The 19,418-nt window shown below is 37.9% G+C and overlaps 1 long non-coding RNA gene across 3 annotated transcripts in view; it reads left to right on the top strand.

Annotated features, from left to right (window-relative positions):
- LOC105487496 (uncharacterized) overlaps positions 1–19,057 on the top strand; it is a 34,508-nt gene extending 15,451 nt beyond the window's left edge. Inside the window, exons 1-5 of one of the 3 annotated variants that reach the window (XR_003019375.2) lie at positions 6,583–6,701; positions 7,691–7,760; positions 17,376–17,495; positions 18,402–18,565; positions 18,893–19,057. This is a non-coding gene — a long non-coding RNA (uncharacterized lncRNA). Of the gene's footprint in view, positions 1–6,582; positions 6,702–7,690; positions 7,761–17,375; positions 17,496–18,401; positions 18,658–18,892 lie in introns of those variants that run through there. The other 2 variants (XR_011624307.1, XR_011624306.1) reach the window with 2 other exon arrangements.
- The last annotated feature ends 361 nt before the right edge of the window (positions 19,058–19,418 follow it).

Below are 19,418 nucleotides of genomic sequence, written 5' to 3'. Positions count from 1 at the left end.
TTTACCTGCCACACATATGGCAATCTTTAATTTCAAAGGCTTAGCCACTCATTCCCAAATCATGCCTGGATCATGCACATCATCATGGGTGTATTTACACCCATGTCCGAAATACTGATTTCAAGTACTTTCCAATTTTTCTCTATTTTCTTTACTTTCAGTTCACAGAAATAATTCTTCCACCATATTAAAAACTCTAATCCAATTCACTTGTTCCACCACTGTTTTTTTTATTCATTATTCCCTCCTGTCTTTACTTTCTTGATGTACTATTTCAATCATTCACTTCTAAATACACCAGGTTACTTTACCTAATACATTTAAATCCTCCTGGGATCCAGTTTTCCACCTTCTTTATGCCTATGAAGTTTATGGAATAAAATGATATAAATGTGTTGATTGGTTTTATTTTAAATTACCAATTGTGCATTTAAAAGCATACTTTATAATGTTGTGTGATTTTGCTTTCTTTTCATAGTAAATTGTATCTCCCTTTCCAAGGAAACAATTTTAAACCTTCTTTCTTTTTCAAACTCTTCACAACTCCCTTCACCACACAAACACACACATACACACATATCCCACCTAATAATCTTCATACTCTCATATTTCATTGAAAAACTAGAAATTGTTATTTAGTTTAAATTAACTCAACAAATTTTATTGTAAGGAAACCATCTTATTTTCACACTACCAAATTGTCCTGCTTGCAGGTATATGGATCTGGTGCTTCTCCTAGCCAATTAAAGAAAAAAATTAATTAATTCATTAAAAGAAAAAAAACTATCCCTGCTCCAGGCAACCAGGACAGTACCCTCCATTGGTGCTCCAGATCCCATTCTCCCTTCCTTGCAAGGATTTTGCTTCTATAATCATCTTATATCTTCTTTATCAATATTGCTTTCCTTTTTATTGTAGTATCCTCACTAGTCTCTAAAATGTGTTTACTATGCCCTATTTTAAGAAAGATAAATCTTCATTTCTCACAAGGTACTGTTCATTACTCTCCTTAGTTTCATAGTGATAGCAGCAGAGGCCCATCTGAAGCAGCTGCTGTGGAGATGTCACCTGCAGCGGGGCAGGTGTGGCTGGGGCTGGGTGCTCTGCCGAGCCCGTGGTGGTTGGGAACAAGCGGGAGCCCTGCCCCATATTGAGTTGACAGTGTAAGAGCCCCATGCTCCCAGGTGCAACTGCGGCTGCGCAGCCACCGCTCCGGATTCAGGCATCCCTGCGCTCAAGGGAGCACATGAAGTCTTCTGCCCCTGCATGCTTGGAAGTGCCTGCTCCCCTTCCCTGGCCTCTCCTGTTCCCGGCACCTGATCCAGCGCAGAGCAAAGTTGTAACTGAGCCCAGGTTGCTGCGAACCTGCTGGGTGTGCCCTGCCGCCTCAGCCCCCTCTGAAGCTTTGGGTACCAACAAGCTCAGAGAGGGAGGTTGGGTGGGGCCTGAGGGCGGCTTGGTGTGGACCTGCGAGCGCCTCTCAGCACGGACAGCCTGGGTGCTTGGAAAGTACGTTGATGGCAGTGGGAGGCAGACAGGTTCCTAGGCAGGAAGGGGCAAGTACCCAGCGAAACCCCACTTCCAAGCCAAGCCAGGGTTGGCCTGAAGCCTGGGGGCCAGGCTGCCAGTTCTGGGTGTAGTTTGTGACCTAGAGTGATAATCTGTGGTTCCTTTTCCAGGCCTGCCCATGGCCACCCATGGACCAATCAGCACCCACTTCCTCCCTTCTGAGCCCATAAATATGCCAGATTCAGCTAGACTCACTCTTCAGGACGACCTGGCTGTGGAGAGGAGTTACCCACTTTGGGCCTCCAGGGAGTTGTTCTGTTGCTCAGTAAAGCTTCTCTCTGCCTTACTCATCCTCCAGTTGTCTGCATCATCTCATTCTTCCCAGAAGTGGGACAGGAACTCAGGACCCGTTGAAGAGCCAAAAGAGCTGTAACCTATTACTGAGTGGCTCACCAAGCTGTGGGTGATGACATGCTCTCTGACTTAGGGAGTAAAGAATGGCAACTCTTCTGGGAGGCCAGACCTTGATGTTCCTCGAGTCAGGGCTGTGACACACTGTAATACCCTCTTTGGGGCTCTGAGGTTCCTGCTGTCTCCCAGCTCTCAAGCACCACCACCTCCAGAGGCTGGTGCCTGCAGCAGAGGCTGCATGAGGTATGTCTGGTCCAGCCACAGCCTCACATGGAGCTGACACCTGTGCCAGAGCCTGGAGTTGCCCTCCCCACCACAGCAGCCAGTGTGTCTGGCTGTGGACAGTGGCCAGACCCCATACTGGATCACCCACACCACCTTCACCACTCTGGGCCTGGCTTGCCCTTGGCAGGCATAGGATCCAGGCTGGTAGCATGAGCCAACCGCAGCCTGCCAAACTGAGTGGGTGGAATGACCTCAGCATGCACAAGCAAAGACCCAAGCAGATGCACTGCTGGCCACAGAGGCTTCTGGCTTGCAAAGTGACACCCTAAGGATCATGTGACAATAGCAAAGTCTCTTAAATAATCTACAATTGTCATATCCACATCCCCACCTCCCATTCAGATTCTCATCCTTTCAAGTCTCACTTTCATCCCAACCACACTACTGAAACTTTTATTCTCCAGGTCACCAAAATCATCCCACTACCAATTCCATTGGTCTATATCTTTGTCTTCCTCTCCCTTGATTTTTCAATGATGTTACACACAGCAACTCATCCCTATTTCTTAAAACACTCTCCTTTCTTCTCACGCTTGACACCACTGACTCCTGTTTTCTCTCTTTTAAAAAATATCTCAAGCTTCTCCCTTCCATCTCTTACACAATTTATCTTACCCCTCCAATATCTTCTACAGCTCTTTATGCTGGAATTCCTAAACTGCCTTTCCTGAAATCTATTCTTTTTTTCATCTATACTCTGTCTCTAGATGTTTTCACCTTTTTAACTTTAAATACAATCAAATGCTGATAATTTTTATGTTTTATGTTGATATTGCTAGGCCAGATCATTCACTGAGGTACATATTTATATATACAACTGTCTATATGATGGACCCCTCAAAGTCATGTCCAAAATGTACAAATCTACAATATCTGTTTCTCATAAAATCTTCCTCGTTTCAGTTAATGCCATCACTATTGATCCAAGTAAGCAAGCCAAATCCATCAGACTATCTGCTTCCAGTTTATTGTAGGTTATTTAATTTTTATCTTTTGTGTCTTATTTCAAATGTTATCTTTTCAGAGTCTTCTCTGACGGTCCCATCTAAAATAAACTCCTTATCTCCTTTCATATCTTTTTGTGTATATGCTTCAGAAACATTTTTGCAGTCCATATTATTTTCTATTTCAGCACTAGAGTGATTGACACTTGTGAGCAGATTTCTTTCTTATTCATCACTATACCTGTATCAGACAGTGTAAGGCCTGACATATAGCAGGCACTTAAATATTTGTAAATTGAATAGAAAAAAATAAAATTTCAAAACATATCTCATAATAATTTCACATAATTATACATTATAATTAACCAGATTAATGTGTTAAATTTATTATACACAGGTCTAGCAAGGACATTACGATAGAGAACAAGGTGTATTACTGGTCCCATCCCCACCCAATGAACACATCATGCTTGTATTAGAATTGTTGAAATGCCATTACAAATATCCAAACTCCATTTCTAAAATGAATTATAGCTTTCTTTCATTTCTCTCTTCCATTACTTCTTACTCTTTTTCTAAATCTTTAGTTGTGTAGACATAACTTTTGCTCTATAATTTAAATTCTAGTTTCAGTTACTTGAATTAATGCTCCAGTTTTACTTCTTGGATTTCGCTTAGGCATTTCTAGTGAACATAATACACCTGGGCATGGTTTGCCATACAAGTTCACTTCTGCCTTTATAATCATGCACTTGCTATCATTTCTAACTCCAATAAACATAGGTAACAGAGTCATACAATCTCTCTAGATCTGGGAACTTCCCAGCAAGACCTCTCTTTAGCCATCCTTTGCTAGAAAGTTTCAAAGAATTAAATTTAATTGTTACAGACAAAAGCACAAACATATTAATTAAAAATAATGGTCAATATAAATTACTTTAACTGAAATGATTTGCTTAAGCAAAGGTGCTCAATAAAGTTTCAATTCAGAATTGGCCTTTGTTAAGGTGTAATAATTTTACAAAGACTAGCTATTAATCTTTTGTGGGAAGCTGAATTTTTTTATCCTAACTTTAAATGCAGTAATGATTTTTAGACTCAAGGATATTTAAAACCTTGAATTCATACTAGAAAAAAATATTTAGAAATTCATTAATGGTGATATCCACATATATTTAACACTTTCTAGTTGTACGTGAAACTCAATTTGTATAACATATCCAAGTGCTTTTCAGGATAATCTAAAGTCTAGGACAATCTGTAAAAGCTGGTTTTGACTTTTATAAAATTGAGAGTCACCATATATTTTAAGCAGGTTCTGAGGGAGAATTGTAGAGTGTAGGAGAATGTGACTAAGGAAGACAATATATCCTACCCTCTGAGTTATAGTGAGTGTGGCATTTGTCATATTGATAAAATAAAAATAATAAAGCAATAATCTTTCAAAGATGTTTCACTATTCCATGGGAAGACGTAGAATCTATTGAAAGAGCTAGAACTGGGTAGTCCAACAGGAACTCCAAAGTTTTATTTTTGGTGGCACCAAGGAGGTTTGGAAAATTCTCTGTTAGGTGCAGAGAAGGTGATTGACAGAAAACACATGACTTCTTCAATAGACATCATCAGTGTTTGAAAATCCTTCGTGAGATGAGTGCCAGTGCCATCCAACCCATCAATGGTAGGGCATGTGAATGTGTGAAGGTGGGCAGGGGAAAAGTGGTAATGGTACCATTATGAGAAATCAACATTTGTCCGAGAAATTGCTAACAGAGGAAGAGGGCAGTGTAGTTAGCAACAGATTTTTGACTGATACGCAAAATAAACTGGGAACTTAAATGAAATCTTGGGTCTGTTCCTTTGTTGACATTAGACAGTATTGCTTATTATTCTTGGAATATTTTTTGTATCTTAGAGAAGCAATGAACTATTGTTTGGATGAGTTTTGTTAGCTTTTGAGATGGGGGCTCAAATAACTATATCCTTCTATATCAGGGGTTCTCCTGACAAAAGATTTACCTAGATGTATGGATGATTTCCAAGTTAGCACAACTAAGGAAATAAAGTAAGTTGAATTATGAAGTTTAACTTTTTGAAACTGTAGAATTACACTGTAATTCATTGTCATTCAGAAAAATGAAAAATTTTTTGAAAGTCTGTTTGAAATCAAAGTCTATCTTAGAGTTGTTAAAAATAAAATGAGCTACAAAAAGGTCAGTTTATGTTGAATTTAGAGTATTTTAAGTTTCCAGGGAAACAGAACATATAGAAATGAAAAGCAGATGTTACTAAATTGACACTCTGGAAAACTCCCAAGAGACTTAATCCTCTGCAAGGTAACATTGCTTGCCCTAAAACTTTATATGCCAATTTTTTTTCGCAGTGTGAGTTTTGACAACTACACTGTTCCCAGAACAAACATATATATATTATTACAATATCCTAATGTTTTTGTTATTACCGTATTTTACAGTGTGGAACAGGCTGCCCACTATTTCTTTGCTGCCAAGTAAGAGCAGCATATATATCTATTCTTTCTTCCAGAAAAAAAATCAGTCCAAATTTAATACTGGAAAATTCACATGAAAATATGTAGCCCAATTTGCCATTAAATTCACATTGGTTAGATTTAATTGAAATGTAAAATCTTACATGTTTAGCCCATAGTCACTTTCTTTTACTTTAAAATCTTTTCAGCAGAAACAGGAGGGAAAACAGAATCAAGTCAATAAATAATTTGGATTCCAAGTTTGGTAGTAAATTTTGAATTATACAGATATTAGCTGATCAATTCTAACAGTTTTTCTGAGACTACTGAGAATAATATTCTACAGTGTCTGAGTTGCTCCCTGGTGAGACAGTCTTAGAGGTTTGTTTGTTCTTTCCCACAAAAGAGACACTATTTCACATATAGCAAACACCCTAAAACCATCAATGTCTGTGTTCAAATACATTGTTATAGGAAGCCTAATCGATGTATGGATGCAAAGTTAAGACCATCATTTTTTTCTGCACTTTGCCCATGTGAAATCTGTTCATTCTGTCCTGTGCACTTTCAGTGCCTATTTGTAGCATGGCCTCCTGGTCTGCACAAAATTATCCTGAGGTCTGAGACCAATGCAGCAGCTCTGTTTTTTACAGCCTAGCAGATGGGCAGCTAGCCAGATGTAGTTGGTTTTTGGCAGCCATATTTTCCACATTGCTTGATGGTATACCTTATACACATGGAGGTTGATAGTTGGCATATATGTTCAGTTAATATAGAATAGCATTTTCCAATCTTGCACTACTGACATTTTGGACTTGGTAATTATTTACCCTTGGGGGAATGTCCTCTGCATTGCAGGATATTTAGCAACATTCTAGATCTCTCTGCACTAAGTGCTAGTACCACCACTCATCCAAGTTGTGAAAACTAATGTCTTCAGGTATTTCTAAGTGTCCCCTAGGAGCAAAAGCATCCCTACTTGAGAAGGACTGGTGGAGACAAAGGGAAAAAGAAGAGGCTTTGTGTCAGAGAAGTGTTGTTTAGGAGAATACAGCTGGTGGAATTGGGTAAGATATGAGGGAGAGGGGAGATAAACCAAAGAAGAGGCTTGGAAGGAAAAGAGCCCATATTACAGTGACCAATTAGGAAACAAAATGAGTTGTCTTTGACTTTGCTTCAGTAAATGTTTATTAAGTTGTTACTATGAACTAAGCACAGTGTTTATTGCTGTAGGTATTTATACCAGTGATGCATATATATTGCGTGCAATCTGGTAGGGGAATTAGGAAAAAAAATTTAATTACAGTCATGTACGAGCTGCAGAAGTGAAACTTAACCCAGTTGATTCAAAAGGGAAGAGACGCTGGGTATGATGGTTCACGCCTATAATCCCAGCACTTTGGGAGGCAGAGACAGGCAGAACCCTTGAGCTCAGAATTTCAAAACCAGCCTGGGCGACACAGGAAAACTCCTTATTTACAAAAAATACAAAAGCTTAGCTGGGCATGCTGGCATGCACCTGTAGTCCCAGCACTTGGGGACCTGAGGCAGGAGGATCACTTGAGCCGGGGAGGTTGAGGCTGCAGTGAGCCAAAATCACACCACTTTGCTCCAGCCTGGGTGACAAAGTGAGAACCTGTCTAAAAAATAAAAAAATAAAACCCCCCAAATCAAACAAACAAAAAACAGTGGGGGGAAGAGAGAAAGGTGACAAGAAAGACTACCCAGACGACTGCCCTACATGTCGAAGGTCAAAGAAGAGTTTATCACATTTAGAAAGGTATGGGAAGAATATTGTACTTAAAGAGAGACAGACAATCTGATACAGGTAAACAGGCAGAGAGAGGGACAATAAAAGAAAATGATGCATTTAGTGGACTATAAGTAACACAACCACGCAGGAGCAAAGATGTTTAACAAAAAATACAAAGAGATGAAGCTAGAGAAGAGGTCAGAGATGAATTATGATGACTGTTGGGAAGTAATTTAAGTTTTACCTATAGAACATATGTGGAATTTTGAGCTAAAGAATGATACAATAAAATTGATGTTTTAGAAAATAACTCAGGAAGTCATGAAGGGAAGATATTGAAGTTGAGAAGAGACAAGAGGCAGAAAACTTGGAGGTTAGTATAGATATCCACATAAAGTAAAAATTAAAGAAAATGTGAGAAGCAGGATAAAAGTAGAGAAACACCAGGGAGTAATTGCAACAATCCAGCACCACCTCTCCCAAAATAATACCTCAACTAAGGTGTAAGTGGAGAGAAAGAAGAGGAGATATATTATGTAGATGAGTATAGATAGAATCCAGAGAAAACGGGCTGTGGTAAGTGATAAAGAAGGAAAACTACTAGGATAATTCAGGTTTCCTACTTAAGTAATTAACTGTATGGTGGACTCATATATCAAGTGAAAAGGAAAAAAAAAAAAAACAGTTTGTTGGGAATAATGATAAAATCAGTTTTGGATATGTTAAACAAGTCATCTAGAGGATATTCAAGCAGAAATGTACAATGGGTAGTCAAATATTTGATTGAAAATTCAGCAAAGATATCTTGTTTGGAGATGTGTATTTGTAAACCATTTGTCAATAAATGACCACTGAAGCCAGAGTTATAAAGAATATTACTTTGAAAGAATGAGAATAGAGCAAAGATGGAAAGCCATCACCCAGCTAGGAAGCAGAGCAGAGCCAAGAGTTGAATCAAGGCATGGATCCATATTTGGGGCTCTGAGCCACTGTATGGTCTTGACTCTGATATTTAAACACCTATCCATAATACTTTATTAGAAATTACTCAACCATCATGCTATGTGGGGCCCTTCCTCCATCCCCTTAGAAGGAACAATAATACTCTTTAGGAAATCACTATCCCCTGTAGATGCTTTTATTGTAGAACTCAACATGCTTCACTGCATTTTATTTTACATTAGATACTGCTTTTGGAATAGAAAAGATCATTCTGTAATCAGCTTGTATTCCTGTACATAACAGAATGGTATGTACTAGGTGCAATAAAGCTACCTTTGTTGATTTCAAAGCACCTAGTACATACAACCATTCTGTTATTCTACATTTGTTGAAAGAAATGTAAATAATAAAAGTGGATCTGCGAGAAATAAGTTGGATTAAGAGTAATACGTTTTTTATAAGCTTATTCTATTTGCCATGACTTAAAATGTTAACTAGTCTTAAAATATTTTATACTTATGCTTATTTTAAAGTTAAACCACATACCCAGCCACAAACTTATTATTCACCCCATATTCCCATTTTTCATTGTATGTTGCTAACACTTCCACCATTAAAGCCAAACTACAAAATTCAGAAGAGAGACGACTTTGAAAAGCAGGCATAAGAACAAACAGACTGTCTAATTGGATCTCCTCATCTTTTACAAATAAAATTCTAGAAAACAGCAAAAGAAATAAAATCTAAATTTGCTTAAAGTTAATGTTTATAACAGTAATATCATCTCTTAATTTATAATTTGGGGTAAAAATAATTCAGTCTATTTTTTTGTTGGTGGTGATACGTATTTTATTGTGAAAATTTGCAAAAGACCAATATGCTCACTTATAAAGAAGCATAAAGCATATAATTTTCACTCGTTTTTAGGGATATTATCAAAATCACTATAGATATTAGTTCTTAAATTATCATATACATATGTGTGTGCATATTAAAGTTCTTTAGAAATCAGCTGTGAATTATAGCTGATACTGATGTCTTCAAATTGCCTGATCATTTTTCTCTTCTGGAAGCATAAACCTAACTATATTCCCCCAGGGCACTGACCATATAGATTATAAAACATGAAAATATTAATGTAAATTGGGCTTTACAGTAATGCCAATAACCCCCTGTAAATAAATACCCTCAGTACTAGCAAATCACTCACTGATATGTAACTTGCTTTGTGAGATTTTGTGTCATTATATTAGAGTTGAGTTGCTCCTAAAGAAGATAATTAAATTCAACACAATGTTAACATGCCAAAGTGGAACAGAGTCCTGTAAAAAGGGTACAGGAGACTCAAGACCAGATGGCCAACTAGAAGTAGCCAGGAAGAACATCTCTCATGGAGAGACTGGGAGATTGGGAAGACTGGCACACTCTGAGCAGATCTTCAGAGGGAAGACATTGAGAGTGGATGAAGGGAGGACGCAGAGGTTGGGCTGAGGGGGCAGGAATCTCAGAACCCTCCACAGGGCTTCCAAGCACTAGCGCTCCTTACTAGCCCCCAGTAACTCCTGGGGAAGGGGTGAGTTGAATAGATGGGGAGTGGCCTGCTCTCACCATGAAACTGCAGAATCCTAGCAGCAAGAGACCCCATGTCCCCTGTGGACACTTGAGCTGTCAGGAAGACCTGCTTAGAGAGGTGACAGGGGTTGGCCTCCAGACTTTATGGAGCCCACAGGGTATTACATGGAAATGTCTCCAGTACAGCACAGCCAGGGACACCCATCCCCCAAGGCTTGCCATGCTCCTCTAGGAGACATTAGCCTTAGGGTGACTTTCAGACCTGGACACAGCAGGAAAGTCATGTCTGTGGGATGGGCCAGTACAATCTAAATTCCCCACTGTCTATTGGCCTCTACTGGGCCCCAGCCTGGCTGTGCCTCATTGCAGTGCAGCCTCAGCCCAACCAGAGTGCTTCCCAGGGACGGTATTCATAGCTCATTCACCAGTAGACGGCACCTGGCTGTCACAGTGTTCCAGCAGAACAGCCCCTGCAGACAAACACCAGTCCACATGCAGCCTCCCTCCACCATGGGTTCCCCCCTTCACCATTTTGCCAGCATGCACTTACCTATGGTGCCCCCCAACACACTGCTTTGCCAATAGGTGGAACTCACCTCCCCTACCTCACCAGTGCACATGTGTGTGCACTGCTGGCATAATAATGTGATCACATTCCCCTGAAACACATCTATGCAGGCACCCTGCTGCACCACCATTTCTGGTGCAAAAGATCACTAGCTAGACTACTAACTAGACTAATAAAGAAAAAAAGAGAGAAGATCTAAATAAACTCAATCAACAATGACAAACGGGATGTTACTATCAACCCCACAGAAATACATAAAAACTTCTCAGAGACTACTATGAAAAACTACCTTTATGCACACAAACTAGAAAATCTAGAAGAGATGGATAAACTCCTGGAAACATACCACCTCCTAAGAATGAACCAGAAAGAAATTAAATTTCCCAACAGACAAATAACAAGTTCTGAAGTTGATCAGTAATGAAAAGACTACCAAGCAGAAAAAGCCCAGGACCAGACAGATTCACAGCCAAATTCTACTAGATGTGTAAAGAAGAACTGATACCATTCCTATTGAAACTACTCCAAAAAATTGAGGAGGAGGGACTCCTCCCTAACTTTTTCCATGAGGCCAGCATCATCCTGACACCAGAACCTGGCAGAGATACAAGAAAACTTCAGATCAATATCCTTGATGAACATAGATGCAAAAATCCTGGACAAAATACTAGCAAATCACATCCAACAGTACATCAAAAAGCTAATCTGCCACCATAAAGTAGGCTTTATCCATAGGATGCAAGGTTGGTTCAACATATACAAATCAATAATTTTGATTCATCACATAAACAGAAACTAAAACAAAAACCATATGATCATCTCAACAGATGCAGAAAAGTCTTTTGATAAAATTCAACATATTTTCATGTTAAAAACTCTCCACAAACTAGGCATTAAAGGAACATACCTCTAAATAATAAGAACCATCTATGACAAACCCAGAGTCAACATCATGCTGAAAAGGCAAATACTAGAAGCATTCCTTTTGAGAAATAGAACAAGACAAAGATGCCCACTTTCACCACTCCCATTCAACATAGCACTGGAAGTCCTAGCCAGAGCAATCAGGCAAGAGAAAGAAATAAAAGACATCCAAATAAAAAGAGAAGAAGTCAAACCACCTTTATGTAGATGATATGATTTTATACCTAGAAAACCCCATAGTCTCTGCATAATAGCTCCTAGATATAAAAAATAACTTTAGCAATTTTTCAGGCTACAAAGTCAATGTACAAAAATCAGTAGCATTTCTATACACCAACAACATCCAAGCTGACAGCCAAATCAAGAATGCAATCCAATTCACAATAGCCACAAAAAGAATAAATCTTCTAGGAATACAGCCAATCAAGGAAGTGAAAGAGCTCTACAACAAGAATTGCAAAACATTGTTGAAAGAAATCAGAGATGATACAAATTAATAGGAAAACATTCCATACTCATGGATAAGAAAAATCAATATCATTGAAAGGTCTATGCTACCCAAAGCAATTTACAGATTCAATGCTGTTCCTATCAAACTACCAATGACATTGTTCACTGAACTAGAAAAAAGACTATTTTGAAATTCACATGGAACCAAAAAAGAGCCCAAATAGCCAATGCTATCCTAAGCAAAAAGAACAAAGCGAGGAGTATCACATTACCAGACTTCAAACTATATTCCAAGGCTACAGTAACCAAAATAGCATGCTACTGGTAGAAAAACAGACACACTGACAAATGAATCAATATAGACAGCCCAGAAATAAAGTAGCACCCACACCTACAACCATATGATATTCCACAAAGTTGACAAAAACAAACAATGGGAAAAGGACATTTTATTCAATAAATGGCACTCGGATAACAGGCTAGCCATATGCAGAAAATTGAAACCAGAACCCTTCCTTACACCATATTTAAAAATCAATTCAAGACGGATCAAAGACCTAAGTGTGAAATCATAAAAACTCTTGAAGAAAACCAAGGAAATACAGATCTGGACAAATGCCCTGGCAAAGATTTCATAATGAAGATGTCAAAAGCAATTTCAAAAAAACAAAAATTGACAAAGGGCACCTAATTAAACTAAATAGTTTCGGCACTGCAAAAGAAATGGTCAATAGAGCACAAAGACAACCTAATGAATGGGAGAAAATATTTGCAAACTTACACATCTAAAAAAGGTCTAATATCCAGCATCTATAAGGAACTTATACAAATTTACAAGAGAAAAACAACCCCATTAAAAGGTGGGCAAAGGACATGAACAGACACTTTTCAAAAGAAGATATACATGCAGCCAAAAAGCATATGGAAAAATGCTCAACATCACTAAGCATTAGAGAAATGCAAACAAAAACCAGAATGTGATACAATCTCACACTTGTCAGAATGGTTATTATTAAGAGTCAAAAATAACAGATGCTGTCACGGTTGCAGAGGAAAGGGAATGCTTATATATAGCTGGTGAAAATGTAAATTAGTTCAATCACTTTGAAAAGCAATTTAGCACTGGGACCCAAAGGATTATAAATCATGCTGCTATAAAGACACATGCACACGTATGTTTACTGCGGCACTATTCACAATAGCAAAGACTTGGAATCAACCCAAATGTCCATCAGTGACAGACTGGATTAAGAAAATGTGGCACATATACACCATGGAATACTATGCAGCCATCAAAAAGGATGAGTTTGTGTCCTTTGTAGGGACATGGATGCAGCTGGAAACCATCATTCTCAGCAAACTATCACAAGAACAGAAAACCAAACACCGCATGTTCTCACTCATAGGTGGGAACTGAACAATGAGATCACTTGGACTCGGGAAGGGGAACATCACACAGCGGGGCCTATCATGGGGAGGGGGGAGGGGTAGGGGGGAGGGATTGCACTGAGAGTTATACCTGATGTAAATGACAGGTTGATAGGTGCTGACGAGTTGATGGGTGCAGCACGCCAACATGGCACAAGTATATATATGTAGCAAACCTGCACATTATGCACATGTACCCTAGAACTTCAAGTATAATAATAAAAAAAAAGAAAAGAAAAGCAATTTAGCAATTTCTCAAAGCACTTAAAACAGAATTACCCTTGGCCGGGCGCGGTGGCTCAAGCCTGTAATCCCAGCACTTTGGGAGGCCGAGACGGGCGGATCACGAGGTCAGGAGATCGAGACCATCCTGGCGAACACGGTGAAACGCCGTCTCTACTAAAAATACAAAAAATCTAGCCGGGCGAGGTGGCGGGCGCCTGTAGTCCCAGCTACTCGGGAGGCTGAGGCAGGAGAATGGCCGGAACCCGGGAGGCGGAGCTTGCAGTGAGCCGAGATCCAGCCACTGCACTCCAGCCTGGGCGACAGAGCGAGACTCCGTCTCAAAAAAAAAAAAAAAAAAAAAAACAAAAAAAAAAACAGAATTACCCTTTACCTCACCAATCCCATTATTGAGTATATACCCCAATGAATATATCTCATTCTACCATAAAGACAGATGCATGCATATGTTAATTGCAGCCCTATTCACAATAGCAAAGACATGAAATCAACCTAAATAGCCATCAACAGTAGACTGGCTAAAGAAAATGTGGTACATATATACCATGGAATATTATACAGCTATAAAAAAGAATGAGATCATGTCTTTCGTGGGAACATGGATGGAGCTAGAGGCTATTATCTTTACAAACTAACGGAGAAGCAGAAACCCAAATACTACACGTTCTCAATTATGAGTGGAAACTAAATGATAAGAACTTATGAACACAAAGAAGGGAACATGAGACACTGGGGCCTACTTAAGGTTGAAAGGTGAGGACTGAAAAAGTACCTACTGGCTACTATGTTTATTTCTTGGGTTACTAATAATTAATACATGAATCCTTTTAAAAAAAAAAAAACTGGAAGTAGATAGTGCAAGTTGTAGACAGTGCAAGTACCAGTAGTAGATAGTGCAAGACTCATTTTGGAAGGTAGTCTTGGAACCATTTAATCTCTGAATCCTAATAAAAAAATCAAGTAAGAGCAAATGTTATCCCTCTGATTTTATAAAATATGTTTTCTGTGAGCTTTGCTAAATAATTATGACTATGCATAATCATATTCTAAAAATATATATCCAGTACATATACATATAAAATGCCTACAGACTCCCAGTGTAGAAAGTGTGACCTTATTCTCTCAATTTACTGAAATGGCTTCCAATAAAATCAAAATTGGATCAAGTTTGAAGTCTGGGAATCATTCATGAAGATGATGCAATGCAGATATAGTCAGTTGGGCATGTGCTTTGAGTTGTTTTTCTAGTTGTGGTGATAGATTTGAACGGATTCCTCTGCACTTTCTCATCCACTCTGTTTTGTGACCAAAGACACATATTTTAGGGCTAGCTCACTGAAGCTAGTGGTAAAGTCTGTGGCCATGTAAGAGAGGAATTCAAACTGGTCAAACCTACAGCCTTGGCTTTATTAATACTGTGCTCCAACCAACGGAGCTAACTGATGGCAGACACAGTACTTAGCACTGCACAAATTTTGAGAGACTTCTATAGTGGCCCATCAGATACCAATGAGGCACAAGAAAATCCTCATTGATTTGCACTGAGGCCAAAGAAGGCTGTACATAGTGGCTTGTCTTCTCTTAAACATCTATCAGAATGGCCTGTCACTTCCCACGTTTATGGCTAAGTAAGGCTCAAGTCATCAGGCCCCACTTCTGACATGAGGTTATTATCAGTGGAAGAATGAAATTAATTAAATCATCTTTTAAAGTAGTGGTGTGAGGTGATACTGATGTCATGTAAGGTCTGGATTTAAACTACCTTACCGTCCAACAATTATTTCTTGAAAAAAATTAATGCTTTTAGAAATTTACCTAAGTTTTTCTGAAGGGGCCAATTCTAAAAATAATCAATTGGGGACTTTTCTTCTTAAAAAATGTTTTGTCTTTTTTTTTTTTTTAAACACATGTTATACTCATGTGCTTACGGTAAAACAAGTCTGTGTCAGGGACTAAATTATCTGAAGCCAGAGTTTCTCAGCATTGTATATAAATTGCAATCAGCTGGGGAGCTTTAAAGATCGCTGATGCATCTTCCAAGCGGTTTGAGTGTGGTCTGGGCCTGGGGAAAATTTCAAAAACTCCCCAGGTGATTCTAATGTTCAATCACAGTGTAGACTGCTGCTTTGAAATTTAGGGGAGGCAGTAACAAACTACACTATTACTCAATATTTTGCATTTGGCAGAGTGCTTTCTGATTTCCCATTATTTTAATTAATTAACACTATATCTATATGTACATCCCACATAAAATAATGTCAGTGGTAGAATCTATTTGGGATTTCTCTAAACATTCTTTTTTTTTTTTAGAAGAGAGAAAAGGACTGGCATTCACTAAATAAATGCAAACTCCTGTGAAATTTGTTAGGATTTAAATTTCAGAACTAAAAGCTCAAGTTAGATCCAAATATTAGAAGCATAATATTTAAGTATTATATATAGGATAATCCATTGTCAGTGGCTTCCTGCCACTTGTTTCCTAATGCTTTTTTAGAGGGAATAAGTGAACCAAATTTTTCAGCTGAAAACCTGATATTTCATTGCCAGCATTTTCTACTAGGCAGCTTGGTGGTTATGAATTCTCATCATCTTCTGTTTCAGGAAGCTAAGAGTTTACCACACCATTTTTAATAGGTTTGCTAATTTTAATAAAAAAAAATTAATTAAGATGCCGTGATGACACCTTAAATATGGCATTTTTATGTAACAATTATGTCACGCTCCATATCAAAAATATATTCCTATTACTTATTTATATTTTTTATTTAAAATATAAATAAATCTATTTTATTTATGACATTTTTATGTAATGATGATGTCAAGCTCCATACCAAAATATATTCCTATTAATTACTTATTTTTTTATTTAAATTCCTAACTATCCATGAGAATTAAATGTTCTTGTTCTTATCTGCTACATGAATACATTGGTGATTGAGAAGATTAAGTCAAAAATCTGGTAATTTTCCTCCCTATTTTAGTGTGCAATACAAAAAAATCTGATAGCTTAATTTTAACATAGAAGCTCTAGTGCATTATATTGCTTTATTCTTTTTAATAGAGAACTCCAATAAAAAATTTATTGACTTAAAAAGTGGTACTTTTTATATCAACTTAAGGAGTTTAAAGGCCTTGAAAAATATCTATTTTAATTATTTGGCTCAGAGCTTGAGTATCCTGCATGATATCATTAAGAATGCATTACCTGTTTAAAATGATAGGGAACTCACTACCTCTTTAAATATCCTATATCGCCTTTAGAATTGCTTGAAAACTCCTCTTTCTATTGAGCCAAATTTATTTCCTAGTATTTTCCATCTATATTTGTACTTGTTATGTCTTTATGGGCCTGCAGACCTAGAATCTTAGTGCTTTCCAAGTGACAGTTTTTCAAATATTTTAAAACAAAACTATGTCCTCTTTAATTATCTTTATTGGATTATAACATGGATTGTGTTGGTAATTATACAGCTATTCACAAAATTTATTGGTTTACCATATATTGATATATATATTGATATATATATATTCACCACTCTGGACAGTAACTCCTGAAGTCTCATGCCCCTAACTCCTATGTCTCTTTAGACCACAATTAAATTCCCAAATCTTAAGACAGTGGCTATACTCAAAACATATTGTTAAATAAAATAAATGAAGTGAGGTGGATTATATATTTTTTTCCATATACTTAATCCTCCTTGCTGTGAGAAAGTTGCACATCCCCTTGTTGCCACTTGACTTCAGTGCCTTCTGTGACGGGATTCATCCCTGACCGTTAATGCAGTGCATGTGCCATTTCTCAGCAGAGGTTTCAGAGGCCTTGCCTGCTTCCATCAGCTCTCTTGCTCTTTCTCCCAGTCACATGTCTGGCATATCCCAGTAGAGGTTGCTCTTGTGTTTGGATCCTGGAATAAAAAGGACCTGCAACCTATCCCAGCCAGGAGCTGCACCAGATCCCAGACTGCTGTTATAATTGAGGTAAGATTTTATATATATGTGTGTGTATATATATGCGCACACACATACACCTATGTATACATACACATATGTATATGTAAATGTATATGTGTGTATATACAGTGTATAATGCAACAAAACTAACTAATGAGTTAATTGCTAAAGCATGTCTGCTTAATTACCAAATTACTTGATTCCAATTAAACAGTTATAATGTCTCACTTTTTGACAATAAAGGTATTCATTTTATTTCCTGTCTTCGATTATCTTTCCACAAGTTTTCCAGTCTAACCGATAGTTATTTAGCAATCTATTTTGCAATTGTCTAAGTATCTTGAGAACTTGGCCTCTCTTAAAGGATAGATAATTATCACCAGAACTACTAAAATGGTCATGCTCTCTTACCAATGTTTGTTTTATGTTTTTCAGCATGAAGAAAATTTTAGTCAAGAGAGAAATTAAAGCAATTAAAAAAGAGAGTCAATTTACTTCCTTTTTATTATTCTTTATCATTAGACTATCCAGATATATCCAGGAACCATAAAAGTAGTTGTGTGCTTTGCATCCATAATTCCTGTCCTAGAGATTTACCCTACAACAGTATATACATGAAAAAATGTTTTATGGAGAACGATGCAATTCACACTATGCATAATAAAATGTAAGAAAAATACAATATAGAAATTAATGTAATTCTCTTTATAAGAAAATGGTTAAGAAAATTGTGGAGTTTTAACTTCATACAGACCTATGATGACTACCCTGTAACCACTTATTAAACTGCCATGAATGCATCTTAAAATTCCATTAAAATCCACCTATAATGAAATAATCACACTATAATATTGACTTTCTAGCTTTAAGATTGTTGCTTGTTGTATTGTCCGAGCTATTTGTTCCTATAAATGTGTTTTATGAAATCTCTAGGTCTCAAGGAGAGTCCTGGTATCTTACTCATTTGTGCGTCCTCACTTCATGACACAAGAAAACTAAATAAACTAAATGGAAATAGGAGATCCCTGTGGATTTGGAGATGAGTGTCCAGTGCATCTTTGGTATTTTGCACTTGGAGGAAGCCTGCTGCTGTCATGGTAATTGCTTCTGTGGGTTGAGGAGGACACTCACTGAAGCTCCCATCCTTCCCAGTCCCTTCCCACCCACAGTGAACCCCCTCCCTAACACCTATCTGCGTGGTTAGGAAACGTGCCTTTTCAGTAAATGATATGTGACTTCCATGCACATGTCTCATAATGAATATGGATAAGACCTGTGACTGTAATCAATTTTTTAAAAAATCTTATTTATCTGTTGTTTTGCCTGGATTGTGTACTAACTCATTTGAGTCAGACTCTTGATATTTACCGTGAAGTCAGCTGGGACCTTACTGAAATCAAATGAGCTCTTGCTTCTCATTGCAGTGTCTAAAATCATCCTGGCTTTGCTCCAACTCTGAGCTCCACGTATGAGACTGAATAGCCATTCCTAGGTCAGATTCTCCTGAACACATTTTAGAGTGAACAAAAGAATTTTGCTTGAATCTGGACTGCAGAATATGAAAGAAGTGTTCCTGAAAGCAAGTTATCTTTTTCTTTTCTTGGTTCAATGAATCCTGTGTTTTAACTCATGCCTCTGGTTCTAGAATTTGGTGCTGCTTCTCACAGTGTTGAGCATCTGGACTTTTAGGCCTTTCAGAATGCTGTATACTTTAGGAAGGTCAGCACTTTGTAGCAATTTTCCAAAGAAAACAGTCTTTGTTGCCATAACCTTCTTGTATAACCAAGTTCACAGAGCCTGGAAGCATTTTGTAATTGTACTGAAACGGCAAAACTGCCCTTGGGGACCACCCAAGGGACAGGGATAAATCGGTTGCCTCCATTAAGTGATCTCTAAGCATCAAATTTTAGTAGAAATGTTGGGGAGTAAGTGATCACTTAAAAAAAGAGG

The sequence above is a fragment of the Macaca nemestrina genome, chromosome 6 (assembly GCF_043159975.1).
Source record: "Macaca nemestrina isolate mMacNem1 chromosome 6, mMacNem.hap1, whole genome shotgun sequence".
In the NCBI taxonomy this organism is placed as follows: Eukaryota; Metazoa; Chordata; class Mammalia; order Primates; family Cercopithecidae; genus Macaca; species Macaca nemestrina.
The sequence above is the reverse complement of the archived record's forward strand: the minus strand, read 5'-3'. Positions and strand labels throughout refer to the sequence as shown.